The following is a 21923-nucleotide window of genomic DNA, read 5'->3' as shown; positions in this document are numbered from 1 at the left end:
ACATCGTGCAGCCCGCCTCCAGTGGTGTCGCGACAGGCGTGAATGGAGGGACGAATGGAGACGTGTCGTCTTCAGCGATGAGAGTCGCTTCTGCCTTGGTGCCAATGATGGTCGTATGCGTGTTTGGCGCCGTGCAGGTGAGCGCCACAGTCAGGACTGCATACGACCGAGGCACACAGGGCCAACACCCGGCATCATGGTGTGGGGAGCGATCTCCTACACTGGCCGTACACCTCTGGTGATCGTCGAGGGGACACTGAATAGTGCACGGTACATCCAAACCGTCATCGAACCCATCGTTCTACCATTCCTAGACCCGCAAGGGAACTTGCTGTTCCAACAGGACAATGCACGTCCGCATGTATCCCGTGCCACCCAACGTGCTCTAGAAGGTGTAAGTCAACTACCCTGGCCAGCAAGATCTCCGGATCTGTCCCCCATTGAGCATGTTTGGGACTGGATGAAGCGTCGTCTCACGCGGTGTGCACGTCCAGCACGAACGCTGGTCCAACTGAGGCGCCAGGTGGAAATGGCATGGCAAGCCGTTCCACAGGACTACATCCAGCATGTCTACGATCGTCTCCATGGGAGAATAGCAGCCTGCATTGCTGCGAAAGGTGGATATACACTGTACCAGTGCCGACATTGTGCATGCTCTGTTGCCTGTGTCTATGTGCCTGTGGTTCTGTCAGTGTGATCATGTGATGTATCTGACCCCAGGATTGTGTCAATAAAGTTTCCCCTTCCTGGGACAATGAATTCACGGTGTTCTTATTTCAATTTCCAGGAGTGTATAAACTATGGCCCCTAGAATCAAGGGCTTGTCACATCAGTAAAACCAATCTCCTAAAGTAGCGGACCATGTTAATAGCTACATGCCGACAGGCCCTAGATTTTTGGAGCCTTAGCTTCTAGATAGAGACATACGGACCGTTGCCGACACATGTCATGTGAAGATAGCTTTGCTGACTGAGCGCTAATGTGAAATTTGATGTTCTTCTCAGGAAGACGGATTTAAATCCGTCGAAATCATGGTAAAGGTTATTTTAAAACCAAAATTTATTGCAACTGGTAGGCTGTCTGTTACTTCTGATGTTCTGTAACTGTTGCTATAGTGCAATCATGTTCAAAATATTGATATTAAAATTTATTATAAAAGTTTGAAGTCATTTTGACAGAGTGTTATAGACAAAGACAGTCATATAATGTAAATATAAAAAATTTTCCTTAGGGATTTATTGTATTTTTTTTTAATATGCTGTTCTGGACAGTGGCCACATTCTGTTCCGTGATGACATTTTTGATATTAGTCACCTAGGGTGAATATCACTTGAACATATTTATTCTAGCACAGGGATGTGTTAGAGTTAGCAGTGCTAGACCATGTGCTCAGTTTAAGAGCGACTGTAATCTGATATGGTGTAATAATTGTACATTGGCAATATTAAATGTTGGAAGAATGTTAATCTAGATATCAGTTGATTAGATTGTACATAGGCATCAGGTGACGAAATTTCACCTAAACCTCGAGGGATTTGTTTTCGTGGATAAGCTCGTAACTGAAAACAAAAGCACCGACTTTAAAAAGCCCCATTGTAGGCGTCTATACTTGGAGCGTATTACTGATGGAATATCGTCATATCTGTACCTATAGATGAGCTATTCCTGACTTGTTACGAACAACCTAAGTATGATACTATTATACGTAGACAGAGAGTTTTCGAGTGGTTATAAGTGGTAGTACCGTTTGTAATTTTGTGTCAGGAAAAATTTTAATTAAAGATTTTTATTAAATATTTTCAAATAAAAAGGGTATTATGTATGAATTATGTTTAATGAATGTAGCATATGATTTTACAGACAGTGTTTTCAAACTATAGAATGATAATAATTTAGGCATGTATAATTATATGGACAAGTAGATCCATGTCTGAATCTAATGTGACAATATAGTAACGATATGTAATACCACTGCGCCAAATAAAGGACTAACGAACTTGGCAGCTGAAAATTTCTTCACTTTCCGTCCACTACCGTATGATTTAACTACTGGCGACAAATCACTGGAATCAGAATGAGATTTTCACTCTGCAGCGGAGTGTGCGCTGATATGAAACTTCCTGGCAGATTAAAACTGTGTGCCCGACCGAGACTCGAAATCGGGACCTTTCCCTTTCGCGGGCAAGTGCTCTACCATCTGATCTACCGAAGCACGACTCACGCCCGGTACTCACAGCTTTACTTCTGCCAGTATCCGTCTCCTACCTTCCACACTTTACAGAAGCTCTCCTGCGAACCTTGCAGAACTAGCACTCCTGAAAGAAAGGATATTGTGGAGACATGGCTTAGCCACAGCCTGGGGGATGTTTCCAGAATGAGATTTTCACTCTGCAGACTGTGGCTAAGCCATGTCTCCGCAATATCCTTTCTTTCAGGAGGGCTAGTTCTGCAAGGTTCGCAGGAGAGCTTCTGTAAAGATTGGAAGGTAGGAGACGGATACTGGCAGAAGTAAAGCTGTGAGTAGCGGGCGTGAATGGTGCTTCGGTAGCTCAGATGGTAGAGCACTTGCCCGCGAAAAGCAAAGGTCCCGAGTTCGAGTCTCGGTCGGGCACAAAGTTTTAATCTGCCAGGAAGTTTCATATCAGCGCACACTCCGCTGCAGAGTGAAAATCTCATTCTGGAGACATCCCCCAGGCTGTGGCTAAGCCATGTCTCCGCAATATCCTTTCCTTCAGGAGTGCTAGTTCTGCAAGGTTCGCAGGAGAGCTTCTGTAAAGTTTGGAAGGTAGGAGACGGATACTGGCAGAAGTAAGGCAGTGAGTACCGGGCGTGAGTCGTGCTTCGGTAGCTCAGATGGTAGAGCACTTGCCTGCGAAAGGCATAGGTCCCGAGTTCGAGTCTCAGTCGGGCACACAGTTTTAATCTGCCAGGAAGTTTCATATCAGCGCACACTCCGCTGCAGAGTGAAAATCTCATTCTGGAGACATCCCCCAGGCTGTGGCTAAGCCATGTCTCCGCAATATCCTTTCTTTCAGGAGTGCTAGTTCTGCAAGTTTCGCAGGAGAGCTTCTGTAAAGTTTGGAAGGTAGGAGACGGATACTGGCAGAAGTAAAGCTGTGAGTACCGGGCGTGAGTCGTGCTTCGGTAGCTCAGATGGTAGAGCACTTGCCCGCGAAAGGCAAAGGTCCCGAGTTCGAGTCTCGGTCGGGCACACAGTTTTAATCTGCCAGGAAGTTTCAAATCACTGGAATGTTTCCCACTGTTTCGTTTTCCAACGGGGTGTTGTCGCTGGGTGTTGGGGTGAGGGGGATAGGGTGGCCGGGGGGGGGGGGGGGGGGTGGAGTAGTACATACAAAAGTATTCATTACAACCTCCAGGGCTTCGAAGACGATTGCGCAAAAACTACAAAATACCGTACCGTAAACAGACACATCAGAGGACAGAGCGTCTCTTCATGTTTGTACCTCTCACTACAGGTGCTCACCGAACGAGGTGGCGCAGTGATTATCACACTGAACCCACTTTTCAGAGGACGGCAGTTCAAAACCGCGTCCGGCCATCTGCTTTTAGGTTTTCCGCGATTTCCGTAAATCGCTTGAGGAAAATGTCTGGATGGTTCTTTTGAAAGCGCATGGTGGAATTCCTACCCCATCCTTCCCTAATCCGATGGCACCGATGATGTCGTTGTTTTGACCTCTTCCTCGAATCGATCATACAGGTGCCCAATAAGGGCTTCGTTTGTTATGTCTCAAGCATCAGTTCGTGGTTGGAAGTCGTTGACACAGTGTGTCTGTGAAAGCGCGAGAGCAGCCCACTTTGCGAATCGGATAACTAGGTTTCCTATATGCACGTGCGAAATAATTCGATGTGACGTTATCGTGACGAGAGTTAACAATGAAACTTGAAGACAATACGAACTACAGATGCAGTCTATAATTATAATAATTTTGCTAACTAGTCTTCCCTATACCAGTGGGACATTGATATATAACAGTAACATGCAGCAGTTCTGTGATAACATACGTCACGACTGTAGTCAAAGTTTTAAAATGCCTAATAGTAGCCATAAAACAAACCAGGGTAAACATATTCATCTTTCAAAGTTCTGTCTTCCTCAGTTGTGTGTAATATTACGGTATATTGCTAATTTTTACTTTCTTGACCGTCTGACTTCAACTGAATGGAACACAATTTTGGTGCCATATACGTTTCGGCTTTACTCTCTGCAAGGCAGCTTCAGTGGACTGGAATCTGTACGTATTTTTACTATGAAGTTTTTGGCAATGTACCTATAGGTTATATACGTTTTTGGTGGTTGGTGTTTGCTGTTATGTAGTAATATTATGAACTGTACTTACAGATAGCGTGGACGAGTTTCTACATTTTAAACTTGTGTTCCACTTTTGGTGCCGCTCCTCTTCTTATAAATGCCATTTGCTGTTTTCTTCAACATTTCACACCAATGTGTTGCCGACTGTCGGATGTTATTGTCAAAGATCGAATTTTCTTGCCAACTTATATATATATGTGTGTGTGTGTGGGATGGAGGCATACATATTTTCTATGTCGAATGAAATCAGTGATGGTGTGTGTGGTACCCGTATGTTCTGGATGTATTCTATTGGGTTTCCTGTGTTTATCACTGTTCTGTTGCTTTCTTTTTCATAGTGCTTTGTAATTAACTTTTGAAGGTTCAAAAATGGTACAAATGGCTCTGAGCACTATGGGACTTAACACTTGATATCACCAGTCCCCGAGAACTTAGAACTTCTTAAACCTTACTAAACTAAGAACATTACACACATCCATGTCCGAGGCAGGATTCGAACCTGAAACCGTAACGGTCGGGCGGTTCCATACTGAAGCGCCTAGAACCGCTCGGCCACACCGGCCGGCCTTTTGGAGGTGTTTGGCTATGTTGTATGTTGGGGGCTTTCTTGAAGTTAATACCGGCTCTCATTGGCATTCCATCCTAATGTCCTTTGGATGGCTACGGAGTGTTGGTACTTGTGGGTTTTTCTGTGTGACATAGTATTTCTCTTTGTCTGTGAGTGTGTGTTCAATGTTTTTCAACGTTCGTTTCAGTTTTGCCTGTAATCGTGTAGTTGGATGTGACTTCAGTTTTGGATGGCGTTGGTATTTATGTATTCCTTGGTTTTTGTGATATATTGCTCTTTGTCTATGAGTACTGTTACATTTGCCTTGTCTGCTCTTGTAATTAATATGTTGTTGTTGTTCATTAATTGTTGTTTTAACCTTCTCATGGTGGCTGCTTCTGTTTAGTTGTTCTCATTGAGTGTCTGCTCTGTTTGATTTATTATGGCTTTAATTTCTATTTTTACTAGTTCTCTTGTTAGTTCTATGTTTATTTCACAATTATCTTGCTGTTCTTCACGTATAAGGATGTGTTCAGTTTCTACTCTGGGATTTTCTATGTATTGGTTGTTTACTTTGTTATTGGTACAGTGTTTCAACTCTTTTTCCAAGAGCGTTTTTTTTCTTTTTCTTGTAGTTCTGTCTCTCTTAGGTTAACAAAATGTGGGTAGAATGTGCGTTTGTGTTGTTGCGGTTTCACGTTTAAAATGTACATGTATTTTTTGTCTTTTTTACTGTTAATTTCATTATCTCCTGCTTACGCATGTTTTATAAATGTTTCACTGTTGTGAATGTATTGTGTTCAGTTTTTTCTATTAGAACCACAAGAACTGTGAGTTTTCCTATGTTTTGTGCCAATTCGAGCCTCATAGAGTATCGTGTTTAGGTACTGTTTTTTCGAATATAGCATCTTAATTTCATTTACTAACCAATATCCTTCTGCAATTGATTTCGACTTTTGTACCATTGTAGAACTGTTTTTAACCGTTACATTAATATAACTTGAAATTAAATCGTTCTTTTTGAGTGTTTAGTTGAATTTTATGTGCTATACCGTGTTACTGAGTCTCAGATGTATTTCCGTGAACCTGTTGTACATGTTGACAGGGAATGCTTGACACAACTATATTACCATCTTCAACTTTCGTAGTCCTGTCTTCCTCAGTTGCGTGTAATATTATGGTATAGTGATAAATTTTATTTTTTGGACCGTCTGACTATAACTAAATGAAGCACAATTTTGGTGCCATACGAGTTTCGCCTTTGATCTCTGCAAGTCATCTTCAGCGACCTGGAATACGTACATATTTTTACTATTTAGTTTACAGTTTGGGGAATGTACCTGCAGGTTATAAACGGCTCTGGTGATTGGTTTTTGCTTTCTTGTAGTAATATTTTGAAATGTACTTACAGGTTGCGTGGACGATTTTCTTTATTTTACGTTTCTGTTCCATTTTTGGTGCCGCTCCTCTTTGCGGTTTCTTCCCACTTTTCACAGCTCTAGGAACTGAACACTTGTTTTGATGCAATGTTTTGGTTTGTGTTGCTGACTGTCGGATGTTATTGCCAACTTTCAAGTGTAATTTTTGAAGTATCTGTGATCTGTTTGCGTGTGTATTTTTCCGTTTGTGTGTGTGTGTGTGTGTGAGTGTGTGTGTGTGTGTGTGTGTGTGTGTGTGTGTGTGTGTGTGTGTGTGTGTGTCCAGAAGGAGAGGGGGTGGAGATATTTTTCTCCTTGTGTGAGAGGGACGATATTTATCTTATAACTTCTGTTATTAAGTGTAGTCGGGAGCCTGTACTGATGTGTGTTTGTTCATTTATCGCAAGTCTGTTTTCAGCGATAACTTTCTGTGTTTCATTCAGTTGTAGTCAGGAGCTCCAAAAAGAAAAAAATTATCAATATGCCGTAAAAAAACCGGGGAAAATTCAAATGTCAGGCTGAGATTTGATTGAAGAATTTTTGGGAAATGCAGTTTATCAGTAAACGAGACGGCTGACACAACAATCGTTCGACAGACTCTTTACTATTATTCTTCTGTGATACTTACAGATTGGATTAATAGAAGATAGGAATGATCCAACGGAGAGTGGTGCGTTTCATCACAGGATCGATACAGAAATATTACGTAGATGCTCATCAAATGCTAGAGGCAGACGCTGCAAGAGAGACGTTGTGCGTCATGGAGAAGTTCACTATGGAAATTCCACCAGAGTCCATTCCATGTTTACTCTCGCAATACCTTACTTCCTGTTACATACCCCTTGCGAAATTACGTAAGCAAGAAAATCACAGAAATCAGATCTAATACTGTGGTTTATCGACAATCGTTCTTCCCACTCACCATACGTGTCTGGAACACGGAAGAGGGGAACAGATAGTAATACCAGAAGCACCCTCCGTCCCACACCATGAGGTGGTTGGCGAAGTATAGATGTAATAGTGTAGTTGTATTCGGCGGAAATGGATTTTACTGTCAGAAACTAACAGCGTAGTTTGTATTGCTCTGGTCCCCAGTGTACGTACCTAAGATACAATAGTACAAAATCAAGGAAGTACACGCAGTGGTATCTGTGGACTAATAATGGAAATGCTTCAAAAGTAATACGAAAATGTGAGCCGACAATGTTATCTAGCGTGTATACCTGTGAGGAAATGGATCATGTACGAGCCAACGTACCTGAATTAAGTAAGGACAGTTAAAATTGTACGAGTAGTGTTGTTTTTGTTTAAGGACATCTTCTAAACACCACGCGCTGCACTTGAAGTATTTAATAGCCAAACCGGTATTCAGGAGTGTAACCCATGGTCAGTGGAATATTATGTATCTCTATATCAGTTACATGCGTGCAGTTATAAATTGTTTATGATGTTCAACTCTATCTTCACCTCACAGTACACAATATAGGCCAGAAATGAGTCCCGTGTAGTTGCTTTAAACTCGCCAGCTAATACTGTGATGTCCGTAGGTTAGCAAGGTTTAAGTAGTTCTAAGTTCTAGGGGACTGGTGACCATAGATGTTACGTCCCATAGTGCTCAGAGATATTTGAACATTTTTTTTAACCCTGTGACGTCAACTCTGAACTCGCTGTCTCCATGTGCCCTCTCATTACCTGAACCTGTTGTCGGGTACAAGTGGACTGGACTCGCTCAAAAAGGAGAGCGAATACACGAGTTCGCAAAAAAAGCGCAGACTTGTGGCACCTACGCTACATACGCGATCATTTTGAAAGAAATTTCCGCCATTAAACTGGACATTAGTACTAATTTACTTCACACAACCATAATTTAGACCTTATAGTCATTCTCGAGTGCAAGTTGAAATGTTAACAATGTCCGACACGCCTAAATGAGGGAAGAATATCACGTATCAACATACCGATTGATGGGTTAGAGTTGGATATTGTTCTGTATATACATACATTTCTTTAGATAAAGTATTTTTGAAGACTACTATAAATTTATTGAAATATTTAATATCTATTCAGAGAATATCTAAAAATTACGTAGTTGCATACACTCTACTGAGGCGTTACCGAGTCCTTTAGGACATTACCAGAAAACATGACATGGGGAGGAAGTACAATCTCTCACTGGTGAGTGATTATTAAAACTAATTACGGGAATGCATGATAAGCTACACACCTCGCTGTTAGCCTATAAATGCAAGCTGTGATGACTAAATGAACACAGAAACGGCTCGCTTTTTGTCTCAGGGACATAACAGGGATGTTGCTCTGTGCTCAGTTTTCTTCTGATGCAGCACGTATGTTATCTGATGGCGGTGGCGGAATAAACAGAAAAACAACCATTTTGTTAGCATAGGACGAAATTTGTATCTTTTTAATCTGAAGTGTGACTACAGCGTGATATCTATTGCTGCTGTCACTCCTCCCCTAACGGTACACATGTACAGCTCTATACTTTGCATCAATAAATTTTCGTCTTGCGCTCATCACAGTCTCACAAACACAGCATCGTTAAAGGACATCTGATCCCGACAATCTGTCGTTTTACCTTTTCTATGTCACCTTACAGATGTGAGATACTGTACTCAGATTCTATATCAACATTAAGTTATGATTAGCTGCACACTCCTCTATGATCCAGTAAGACCGAACGAGTCTCCGAGTATGTACTGACTGCAGCGCCACAGATTCGTCGTACTAGCTGAACTACAGCGGCAATTAAGAAAGTCCATTAGCACTGATGTAACAGCAGCGATTTGATTTGTGAAGTGTGCAATCCTAATACTAGACTCGTGCTCGCACCGTTTCTGATTTCTAGTACTCATGTGTTGATGTATGCTAACACACTGGCGACTCTTAAAAGGTGACATTGGACTCAGCTCGACTTGGAAACGACAGATACGCCAAGGAGTCGCAATCAAGATTTTTACGAATAATGATATTTTTTTATAAATGTCTGTAAATACTGACCGAAGTAAGCTTTAACGTTAATTATACAAATACTTTTTAGACGTGTTAATAGCGTACATTTTAGGGTAGGCCGCCACCTGATTCTGATTCTTGTTGTTGAAATTGTAATGAGCATTTGGAGTACTGGAGGACTACTAAGTGAAAAAGATGAACTCCTAAAATAATGAACTGATTGTACTTTGCACACTATAGCTAAACACGTATGGGTATACGTAAATTATAACAAGACATTTGGTCATGTGCTGTATGCCGCCACATGTAGATATTTCGCAGTGAGTGAGTTCTTACTTATTGTGAATTATGGACAATGCTGAAGGGCGAAAAGAGAAACAAGCAGTGTGTATGGTTTCGCGTCCAAAGGCTATATATTGCTATAAAGTGAATGGAGGACAATATTCATTGGATACCATAGAGAAACCAGATTCCGAACTGTTAACCTGTGAGCTGCTTTGTTACTCCAGAATCATTTGGGAACATGTTTCTATTCTACTACAGCCACTAGTAGCAGAGACAACGTAGTAGATCTACTGATTGGTTATTAATTGATTATTCTACGTAGATGGACGTTCGGTGGCGGAAACGTCGATGACTGTAGAAAGTCCTGTCTGTAAGTGGATGAATTTTGTATCTATTTTCTAGCACAGGGTGCACAGCAAACTTTATTTTCTTTTATTTATATTGGAGTAGTCAATCTAATTTCTTGATTTATACAGTTATTATACTTTTCTACCGGCACAATGCATGGGGGCTTAATTAAATAAAATGCTAATAATTTTAATTTTAGTCACTGTTTGTCCGGTTACGCAGTCTCGTAACCGGGTGGCCCTGAATAATATTAGTACGCAATCTGACGGCATAGAATAACAACAAAGAATGAAAGGAAATTTCGGTTAACACAGTTAATTAATTAAGTCCCGAGCAACTATAAAAGCTACGAAACAAGAAAGCATAAGTGTAACTGTTCTGTGTGTGGAAGTGTGATCTAACGTACACATCTGGCACGGTTCTTCCTCAATACGACAAGGTGCTTTAAACGCCATTTACAATAAAATAATTTAAAAAACCAGAAATACTATGATTGCACATAGAAACCAGAATTACAGTCTAATACAAGAACAAGAGCCAGATGCTTTGTTGACTGAACCTGTGACCAAGAGGCACTGTTATTTAGGACATCTAAAATAAAAAACTTACATTACCTTCATATATATTGACGAAAAATACACTTTGATCATTAAAACATCCCCAATCGAAAAACATATGGTGTTTTGCCCAACAGAACAACTGTATACGACATGCTCACAACTAGTACTCTATCGACAACGTCTCAACAAGCACTGATCACGCCTCCCTCAGAACAACCACAGCCCACATCAACTTCTCAACAAGCACTGCCAGTGGAAGCGGCTGAATAATACTCTTTGGCGAAATCTCTGGCACTGTGACTCAGTGTAGCCACCTTTTATATGCCTCTCCTCCACGGGCTAGAATTTGATGGTATTTTTGCCAGCATTGGTGGTGAAAATACCACCAAATTCGTCCAAAAAAATACAGACAAAAAATAAAAGATAATATTAAATAAGTAAATACCACATAACTAAATAAAGTTTGGCTTTGCACTGACCCTTCAATAACCTAATATATAAAATACAGCAAGGAATACAAATGCTTGCATACATGTGATTTTACATAATAGTTTACACAAGTATCATGTGGTTAAACAATTCAGTCAATAGCGTCAGCAATGACGAATAGGTGCAGGTAAGAGCCTCATAACATTTCATAAACAGTAAACATACAAAAAATCAGTTTATACAAGTATTCACATAAAATCCTTCCAATAGTTCAATAAACAAGTAGGACTCCTCAGAGTAGTTGACAGTTCCAACAGTAGCACCCAGCAATGATCAACAGGTGTAAATAGCAGTGTCATAACATTTCATCAGCAGTATTTAAACAGCTCCAACAGTGGCACCCAGCAATGTTGAGCAGGCGCTGACATCAACAAGTGAGATCATTTCAGTAGAAGCAGTTCCATCCGTGGCACCCAGTACTGTTGAACAGGTACAGACACCAACAAGTGACATCATCTCAGTAGAAGCAGTTCCATCAGTGGCAGCCAGCAATGTTGAACAGGTGCAGACACCAACAAGTGACATCATTTCAGTAGAAGCAGTCCATCAGTGGCACCCAGTAATGTTGAGCAAGTGCAGGTAACAGTCCATAATATTCACTATCACTAATTAGACAGTTCATCAGAGTTTATCAGCAGAAATTAAACATTTCCAAGTGGCACCCACCAATGTTAATACGTGTAAGCATGAACAACAGTTTGAATGCACACACAATTGCTTTTTCTAAATCATTATCATTGCTCTTACACTAAACACACTAATTATAGCAAACACACAATTAATATCAGATAATTGTCATATTAACTATTACAATACACAAATAACAGTAAATCTATAATATTTATGGGTGTCAGTGCAAGCCACAACAAACAAGTAAAATAATATTTAGGAGATAGGTCGGTACCAATTATTTGGGATTAGGAAAGGAAAACACACAAAATGCACTCACTCATCTCTCATCCACATATTAAGTACTACTGTGTAATTGAATAGTGTTAACTGTGTAAATGCAATTTTGTCAAAATTTTATGTTCAACATGTGCATCAAGTAGCAGTGGCAACAGTTTATAACAGTCAATAATAGTTAGTTCTTTACCTTCATATATATTGACGAAAAATATACTTTGATCATTACAACATCCCCAGTCGAATAAGATATGGTTTCTTGCACAACAGAACAACTGCACACGACATGCTCACAACTAGTACCCTATTGACAACGTCTCAACAAGCACTGATCACGCCTACCTCAGAACAACCACTACCCACATCAACTTCTCAACAAGCACTGCCAGTGGAGGCGGCTGAATAATACTCTTTGGCGGAATCTGTGGCGCTATGACTCAGTGTAGCCACCTTTCAACATATTGGAGAATATTAGAATTCAGTTTTGAATTGAATAATTTTCTAAACAGTTTACTTGCCACACGTAGGGCAACTCGGACCGTAACGTAATACAATTTTTCTAAAATGAAGGAACATAAGAAAACATTTCTTAAAGGTGTAAAATATCACCTAGTAGTAAAACATAATGTGTCTTACATATCGTACAGTTTTTTTACGATTCTCAAGGAAATTGTAGCATGCTTCGGGGTCTGGCCCATTCAGGGGTCGGAATGAGATAAGGCAACTATTTTGTGAAATTATTGTATAGTCGTTGAAAATATCAGCAATGTCATCTTAAAACTAAGACATAAGGTTGTTTAAAAAATAATTTAAAATAAGTAATATGGAATCTTCAAAAAAATCGTAACCATATTGTAATAATATTGTAATGTCATTTGATAAAATGTACAACTATTTTTAATGCTTGATACAAAGTAACTGTTACTGTTGCTTTACTGAACCCCATCGCTCGTGAACCAGGTGCATTTCCATACTTGCTAATGGGCAATGTAGGATGCCAGTAATAAATTATACAATCCAGTCTTTCCCAACCAGATAAGTTTCTTTGTCAAATCTATACAGTGGAATATCTCTTTCTTCTAGATGGTACGCTAATGACTGCATGTATGTCATCTGATTTGTCAACCCTGGTGTCGGTGGGATTATCTCTATGTTTACGAATGTTTCTTTTCACCGATGACTTGGGATTGTTAAACTCCTTAGATGCTTTTAAAATTCCCATTTCGGAAGATATAGCGGTCGCAACTGCCTGTTCCATTGATTTAATATCCCAGTTGTGTCTCCCAGCCTTCCTAACGTAAGTTTACACCGTCTGCAAAAGAAAGAGAGAAAAGGAACGTACAACTTGAAACCTACTTCCATCAAAATATGACGGGGCTGAATGGGACACTGTCTTTTTGTGACCCATCCCATTCCGTCACGAGAACACGTTTTATGTTAACATCTTTTATGGAGCATAATAACTGAAGCATTTAAAAGTACTTCCTTAAAGATTACATGTCATGGAAGGGCACACCTTCAACAATTTACAGCTTTTCTTGAAACTCACCAAAAGTTTTAAAAGGCAACTGGAAACATGGAGGACAAGCAGCACTCCCAACCAAGTCGAAATTACTGTCGCATCTTCCCTTCCATTCAGAGACATAGATACCTGGTACTACAAGAGGTTGCTACATTCTCCACTCTAGAAAACAGCACAACCCTGTTGTGCCCCGCCAGCCCGTTCTGCACCTAGCTCCCCTAAATATCCACTTTGTATGCTCTTTGCACCTTAACGTCAGTGCTAATTATCGTGATAGAAGAGGGCAGATCGAGTAACTAATGAAAAGGTACTGAAACGAACTGGCGAGAAGAGATATTTATGGCACAACTTGAGCAGAAGAATAAATCAGATTATGAGACACTACCTGAGGCATCATGCGAAAAGTTTTTTGTTACCACAGAGAAAGGTGGGAGCTCAATTGTTGAGGGACACCGTATTTTCACAGTAGCAAGAAAGTGTAAATGGGTATTGGTTAGTAAAGCTACGCATGGTTGAAATGGCCTGAATACGATAGACTATCCCGCACAGCTTCTTCAGTCCAGTCTTTTGAACGAAGCTTGCAACAACCACAAGAAAAACATTCTGTTGAGTTCCCAGCACTAGCTATCACCGAGGGAGGTGGCGCCGTGGCTAGCACACTGGACTCGCATTCGGGTGGACGACGGTTCAATCCCGCGTCCGGCCATCCTGATTTAGGTTTTCCGTGATTTCCCTAAATCGCTCCAGGCAAATGCCGGGATGGTTCCTTTGAAAGGGCACGGCCGACTTCCTTCCCCGTCCTTACCTAATCCGATGAGAACGATGACCTTGCTGTCTGGTCTCCTTCCCCAAACAACCCAACCCCCAACTAGCTATCAAAGTGAATTGCGACACGTAAGAGGAACCTGCTGCAGAGTCGTAAGCCATTGGCATACGGACCGTGCTTTTGAAAGTCAACTTTGAGCGTGCCGAGTTGAATGTCCCGATGAACGTTGAGAGACGATGCGGCTCAAAGTGGTACACCCGATACTAGGGCCCTCTGAAAGCAGCTGTCGGCTGTATCTGGCTCGCAAATCACACTATTTAAGAAATGAACGGGCGTACAGTTTCTATGTTATCTCTATCCTTCCTTATCCATATGCTAGTCGTAGTGAAGTGTCAAATGTTTCAAATGGCTCTGAGCACTATGGGACTTAACATCTGAGTTTATCAGTCCTCTAGAACTAAGAACTGCTTAAACCTAACTAACCTAAGGGCATCACACACATCCATGCCCGAGGCAGGATTCGAACCTGCGACCGAAGCGGTGTCGTGGTTCCAGACTTAAGCGCCTAGAACCGAACGGCCACGGCGGCCGTTAGTGACCTGTCTGTAGTATACATAAACCATAAATTTGAATAACAGTGAACACGTTGTAAGACTAAAAGGAAAGTACCATGTACAATCAGTTAAGGACATCGCCTTATAAAAGTTCGATTAAAAATGGTGCGATACAAACTTGCAATAATTATCAACGTAAGATAAAAATAATTTCCTAATTCTCGCTTTTTGGTAGAACTCTAAGGCTTTTCTTACTAGATCACTGTTCCTGTTCCGTAGCAGAATCTTTACAATACAAGAAATTCGAAACTTAAAACAAGAAAGTGCAAAACATCTTACTGCAAATAGTGCAAGCTGTATTGCAGATTAAGCCAACTGAACATGCTCACTCCTCAGAAAGAGATCTATTACATTTACATAACACCGAGTGTTATAGAACATACTTCTATTAAACTAATAACGAAAGAATCACAATCTACAAGATAACGCGAAGGTTAGTAAAAAATATTCGGATCATGTTACAAGCGATCCAGCAACTCATCAACTTGCCCAGTAGACCCAGAAGAAGCCCGCTGCAACCGAGGCCGACACGTTGGTTTTTCACCAGCAGCTGCAGTTTTATAAATTATGACGCGGTACCACACCCAGAAAACTTTTATATCAACTCATCAATTGTTTCCTTACATTTCTATGAAGCTACTCATTGCGCTACGCTGACGAAGATCGATTAACCACCATTTTTTGCATGTTACAATCTGTAAAAGCTTTAGTGATAGATACGTTACTAAAATAACAAACTGTACCAATAACAAAACGTTTTGATGGATACTCAATGTGGTGTTGCCTTGAAACGGCACACCCTAATAATATTCAAGTTACAAAAAGTCTTTAACCACGAATATGACGATTTCCGTTATTTGTTTAGAATGACTCATCAATTTTCTGGTGCTCAGGAGCGGCTTACACAAATACGGGTTTCAAAGAAAGCTAGTATGGTGCCTAGGGACACTGTACTGCAGAGAGATGGTGTCCGTGGACGTTGGTGGAGCTCTGCCGTCTCATGGGTCTAAGTTCACACCCACGTTCAGAATATCTAACGTGTTGAATATTGTTCTGCAATTTTGCAAAGACTACCCAACGTGCTGTTCCACGTAGTTGCGTCACAAACGCTCAACTTTCGTATGCATTACTTTTGAATACATTATGGGAGTGACAGTGATCAATGTGTTACAAATATTTACTATTAAAAACAGTCTTAATCATGATTTACTTATGAAGGTGACCGGTTTCGACCACTACTGTGGTCATCTACTGACCATTGAGTAGCAACCTGTTTCTGCTGGAGAATCACTTATCAGTAGTGATTCCCCAACAGAAAGAGGTTCCTACTCGATGGTCTTAAGATGACCACAGTAGTGGTCGAAACCGGTCACCTTAATAAATAAATCGTGATCAAGACTGTCTTTAATAGTAAATGTTCGGATGCATGTTCCTTGTGCCGACAGCTGTGCATACCAAACGCAGAGACGCCACTGCTGCGGCAGCCCTCTTGCTTACTGTATGAGAGCATCCCTCAGGAGGCCATCAGACGCACTGGCCACCTTGCGGTCTCAGTTAGTACCGCAGGGCTGACATTTCGCCAGCCCGGCGCAGCCGCTGTGTAATGAGGCGACTCGCACGCAAGGCATGCTGCGTGCCCACCCGTGCCGTGGCGACCTTTGCGGTTGGTCGCAAGGAACCGGCAAGAAGACTTACCGGCTGACATTTCCCTTCCGGAGTGCCGCCCATTAATAACTACTTTCCTCGACTCGCAGGCACTACCTCCATCGGGGGAAAACGGCGACCCAGTAAAAAAGGATTCTCAAACTGATGACATGGTTTCATAATTATCCTTAGAAATGAGGAAAGTAATAAGTTCTCGTCTGTTAATTTCACAGCCAGCATCAAAACTGGTTTGAGAACGTTGAAATTAATGCTGAAAATGAAAAACTTGAGAGAGAGGCTATCCGGTTTATGATGAGTTTATTTGGTCGTTGATTCAGAGATGCTTAATAAATAATAGCAAGTGGAGCACAAAAAGAAAATGCGATGTACATCAAATTAAGCATCAGTCTTTACGGAAGATTTTGGAAACAAACTTATCTCTTCGAGCGCACATATCGTTCGTAGCCCATAACGTTCGAAGAATAGTGTACGTAATGAGTCTTACTGCTAGCCGTGAATTGAATAAAAATGAAGGTAGCTTACATTAGTACCATTCCGAAACATTATTTTCAGTACCACGAAAAAAAGCCCAAATTATCTCTGTTTGTTTACGAATCAAGCTATGACCGGTGCCTGACAACTGATGTCTGGCAATAGCATTGACGTTTCATCAAGTACATGACACAGACCTACATAGAAAAGTGTCGTCTGCTTGTGTTACCATTGTCTTTTGTTCCATTCGGATCACTTTTCGTTGATCGAAAGGAGAAAGTTATTAGGAAGTGTTATGGGTCCGCCTTCATGATCGCGGTCCTCTGGTTTGGAGCAGAGTGGAAGGTGTAAACGCCGGCCTCTGTGGCCGAGGCGTTCTAGGCGCTTCAGTCTGGAACCACGCGACCACTACGGTTGCAGGTTCGAATCCTGCCTCGGGCATGGATGTGTGTGACGTACTTAGGTTAGTTAGGTTTACGTAGTTCTATGTTCTAGGGGACTGATGACCTCAGATGTTAAGTCCCATAGTAGTCGGAGCCATTTGAACTTTTTGAAGGTGTAAACCAAAGGCTCAGACGGCTCTGCGACGGTATCGGAAGCGAATTTCTCGACCTCGGCTGTCGGGTTCCAAATTGTAGGGTTCCCATTAATAGGTCAGGAATGCACTACACTCAGGAAGCGGCTACTGTAGTAGCGGATAACGTGTGACGTGCACATGGGGCTTTTTTAGGTTAGAGGAGCCCCTCCCTTGGCAGCAAACCCGATTTGCCTGTTAAATCAACCACAGTGACGTCAGAGAATCTTGATCCTTGCAGATCAAAGATAGAAAGATTAATATGATTTTAGTAAACTGCAGGAGCATCCAAAGAAAGGTCCCAGAATTAATATCGTACTTCGAAATGGCAGGTATTGAGGTACCCGATCGTGGAATTGAAAAACAGCTACTATCTCTTAGTAGTGGAGAGGCTTCGGTACCAAATGAGATACCTATACGATTCTATAAAGATTATGTGAAAGTACTTGCTCCCTTCTGGCAGTAATTTATCGTTTGAGCAAGGAAGGGTACCTAACGACTGGCAAAAAGCCCAGGTCATTCCCGTTTTTAAGAGAGGCCGTAAGACAGATCCACTCAATTATAGACCTATATCGTTGACGTCAATCTGTTGCCGAATTATGGAACATGTTTTATGCTCAAGAATTATGGCGCTTTTGGAAAATGTACAGCTTCTTTATAAAAATTAACGTGGATTCCTGCGAAACTCAGTTCGCTCTGTTCCTCCATAAGATCCACAGCACAGTGGACAACGGTGCTCAGGCTGAAGCCGTGTTCCTTGATTTCAGTAAGGCATTTGACACCGTCCCGCATTGCCATTTAATGAAAAGAACACGAGCTTACGAAGTATCGGAGCAGACGTACGACTGGCTTCAAGCCTTTCTTGCAGACAGTACGTCACACTTAACGGAACTAAACCGTCAGATCTAAAGGTAATATCTGGAGTACCAAAGGGAAGCGTGATAAGACTGTTGCTGTTTACAATATATATAACTGACCAGGTAGAAAACGTCGGATGCCCTTTAAGGCTATTCGCAGATGATGCAGTTATCTACGCCCAAGTAGCAACGCCAGAAGATAGTAAGAATTAACAGAACGATCTGCAAAAATTAATGAATGGTTCAAATGGCTCTGAGCACTATGGGACTTAACATCTGTGGTCATGAGTCCCCTAGAACTTAGAACTACTTAATCCTAATTAACCTAAGGACATCACACACATCCATGCCCAAGGCAGGATTCGAACCTGCGACCGTAGCACTCTCGCGGTTCCGGACTGAGCGCCTAGAACCGCGAGACCACCGCGGCCGGCAATTAATGAATGGTGCAGGCTCCGGCAGTTGACACTGAACGTAAGTAAATGTAGCATATTGCGCATACACAGAAAAAGAAATCCACATCTTTACAGCTATACTATAGACGACAAACATCTGGAGACAGAGTCTGCCGTAAAAATTTTAAATGACTGTGCTGCTAAACCTCTTACGTTATTTGATTTTCAAGCAGCTGAGCAGACTGAATGTACTCAGACACTTCTCTCTTTACTTATTATGATCAACACTAAACTGACACACAATATTTTTACCGCAACGCAATCTGACTTTTAATAATCTCTACAAAAGAATGGCCCTGAGTAACAATAACCTATACCTTTCATGAATCAGTTACCTCACAAAAATCTTCATTACTCGAACTACTGCAATACAGCGAGCACCAATACTGCCAGCTGAATAAAATATTCTAACTTCTGAAGGCAATAACTACTGATAGGCATAGTTACCAAATGAAAGATGATTTTGATAGAGAACAAACAATGTATTTACCTTAATAATGATCAAAAGACTACAAATTTACTCTTTCTGATGGGCACAGGTCCAGATCGTCCGCTCTTAAAATTCTGCCATCTCTCCCCCCAAATCCACCACTGCTGGCGACTCACCTCCAACTGCGCAACGCTACACACTGTTCTCATCCAACTTCCCAACACTACAATAGCGAATATTCCAACAATGCAAACCACCCACAGACTGCACACAGCACAGTCAGTGATTTTCATACGTGGCGTTTCCAACATAAAAACCTAAAGCTCCACTTACAAGTGGAATCACCATATAAAACAGATAGTGGGAAAGCAGACAAAAGACTCAGATTCATCGTAAGAATTTTAAGGAAATGTAGCTCATCCGCGAAAGAGGTGGCTTATAAGGCGCTTGTTCTTGAGTATTGTTCATCTATCTGGGATTCCTATCAGGTAGGTCTCACAGAGGAGATAGAGAAGATCCAATGAAGAGCGGCGTGTTTCGTCACGGGATCGTTTAGCTGGCGAGGGAGCTTTACGAAGATATAAAACAAACTCCAGTGGCAGACGTTACGACAGAGACGCTGTGCATTACGAAGAGATTTACTATTGAAATTTCGGGACAGCAGTTTTCAGGGGAAGTTGGACAACATATGACTTCCCCCTACATAGATCTCGCGTATTGACCACGAGGAGAAAACTCGAGAAATTAGAGCCAGTCCAGACGCTTACCGACGATCATTCTTCCCACGCAATATTCGCGTGGTCTGTACTACATGCTCGTTAACGCCCTCATATATTCACCAAATTCCGAATTCCTTTTAAACAAAACAAGCGATGTTAACATTTCACATCTTTATTCTACATGTTGTGTGGAGGATGATCAGTGACAACGAACCCAAAGCGTAGGATTGACGCAGGCGTCTCGGAGCTCGTGTGTGGTCAGGCATTGATATGCTGAAGGATAGGATGCCCCATGTGTTGAAGAATCTTCGAATTCGAAAGCCGATTACAGTATGCTGTTTCTATCGCACCGACGTAGTTACGCTACACCCCCATGTTGCACTCTACAGTTCGGAGCCCTGCAGCGGCAGAGGGCTGCAAATTATGCAGACATGAAGAATAAAGATGTTGTATGTTAGAAACGTTTGTTTTATTTAACAAGCTTTGAGAGAATTCCCATAAGAATTCATAAAGAAGGGAACGATCTATTGACACGTAATCAGCATGGCTTCAGAAAACATCGCTCTTGTGCAACGCAGCTAGCTCTTTATTCGCACGAAGTAATGGCCGCTATCGATAGGGGATCTCAAGTTGATTCCGTATTTCTAGATTTCCGGAAAGCTTTTGACACCGTTCCTCATAAGCGACTTCTAATCAAGCTGCGGAGCTATGGGGTATCGTCTCAGTTGTGCGACTGGATTCGTGATTTCCTATCAGGAAGGTCGCAGTTCGTAGTAATAGACGGCAAATCATCGAGTAAAACTGAAGTGATATCAGGTGTTCCCCAGGGAAGCGTCCTGGGACCTCTACTGTTCCTGATCTATATAAATGACCTGGGTGACAATCTGAGCAGTTCTCTTAGACTGTTCGCAGATGATGCTCTAATTTACCGTCTAGTAAGGTCATCCGAAGACCAGTATCAGTTGCAAAGCGATTTAGAAAAGATTGCTGTATGGTGTGTCAGGTGGCAGTTGACGCTAAATAACGAAAAGTGTGAGATGATCCACATGAGTTCCAAAAGAAATCCATTGGAATTCGATTACGCGATAAATAGTACAATTCTCAAGGCTGTCAATTCAACTAAGTACCTGGGTGTTAAAATTACGAACAACTTCAGTTGGAAGGACCACATAGATAATATTGTCGGGAAGGCGAGCCAAAGGTTGCGTTTCATTGGCAGGACACTTAGAAGATGCAACAAGTCCTCTAAAGAGACAGCTTACACTACACTCGTTCGTCCTCTGTTAGAATATTGCAGCGCGGTGTGGGATCCTTACCAGGTGGGATTGACGGAGGACATCGAAAGGGTGCAAAAAAGGGCAGCTCGTTTTGTATTATCACATTTTAGGGGAGAGAGTGTGGCAGATATGATACACGAGTTTGGATGGAAGTCATTACAGCGTAGACGTTTTTCGTCGCGGCGAGACCTATTTACGAAATTTCAGTCACCAACTTTCTCTTCCGAATGCGAAAATATTTTGTTGAGCCCAACCTACATAGGTAGGAATGATCATCAAAATAAAATAAGAGAAATCAGAGCTCGAACAGAAAGGTTTAGGTGTTCGTTTTTCCCGCTCGCTGTTCGAGAGTGGAATAGTAGAGAGATAGTATGATTGTGGTTCGATGAACCCTCTGCCAAGCACTTAAATGTGAATTGCAGAGTAGTCATGTAGATGTAGATTACTTTTCAGCAAACCCTCGTAAACGCAGTAGTGATGTGCTCAAGCATACTTGGCGTTTGTGCGTACGGTTTTCAAAGAATGGCTAAAACCGTTATAATGATTTAAAAGAAACAGATGGAGGAACACGATTAAGGCACGTCAACAAGCTCAAGGACAGCGGTTAACATATCTGGCGTCGCACTGTCAAGTAAATGCTCGTAATTTGTTGTATGCAATGCGACTTAACATCATGTACTTGCTTAACGAAATATGCACATTTACCTCACTAGTAGCATA

This window comes from Schistocerca gregaria, chromosome 8 (genome assembly GCF_023897955.1).
Source record: "Schistocerca gregaria isolate iqSchGreg1 chromosome 8, iqSchGreg1.2, whole genome shotgun sequence".
NCBI classification, from domain to species: Eukaryota; Metazoa; Arthropoda; class Insecta; order Orthoptera; family Acrididae; genus Schistocerca; species Schistocerca gregaria.
Note: the sequence above shows the minus strand (reverse complement) of the source record.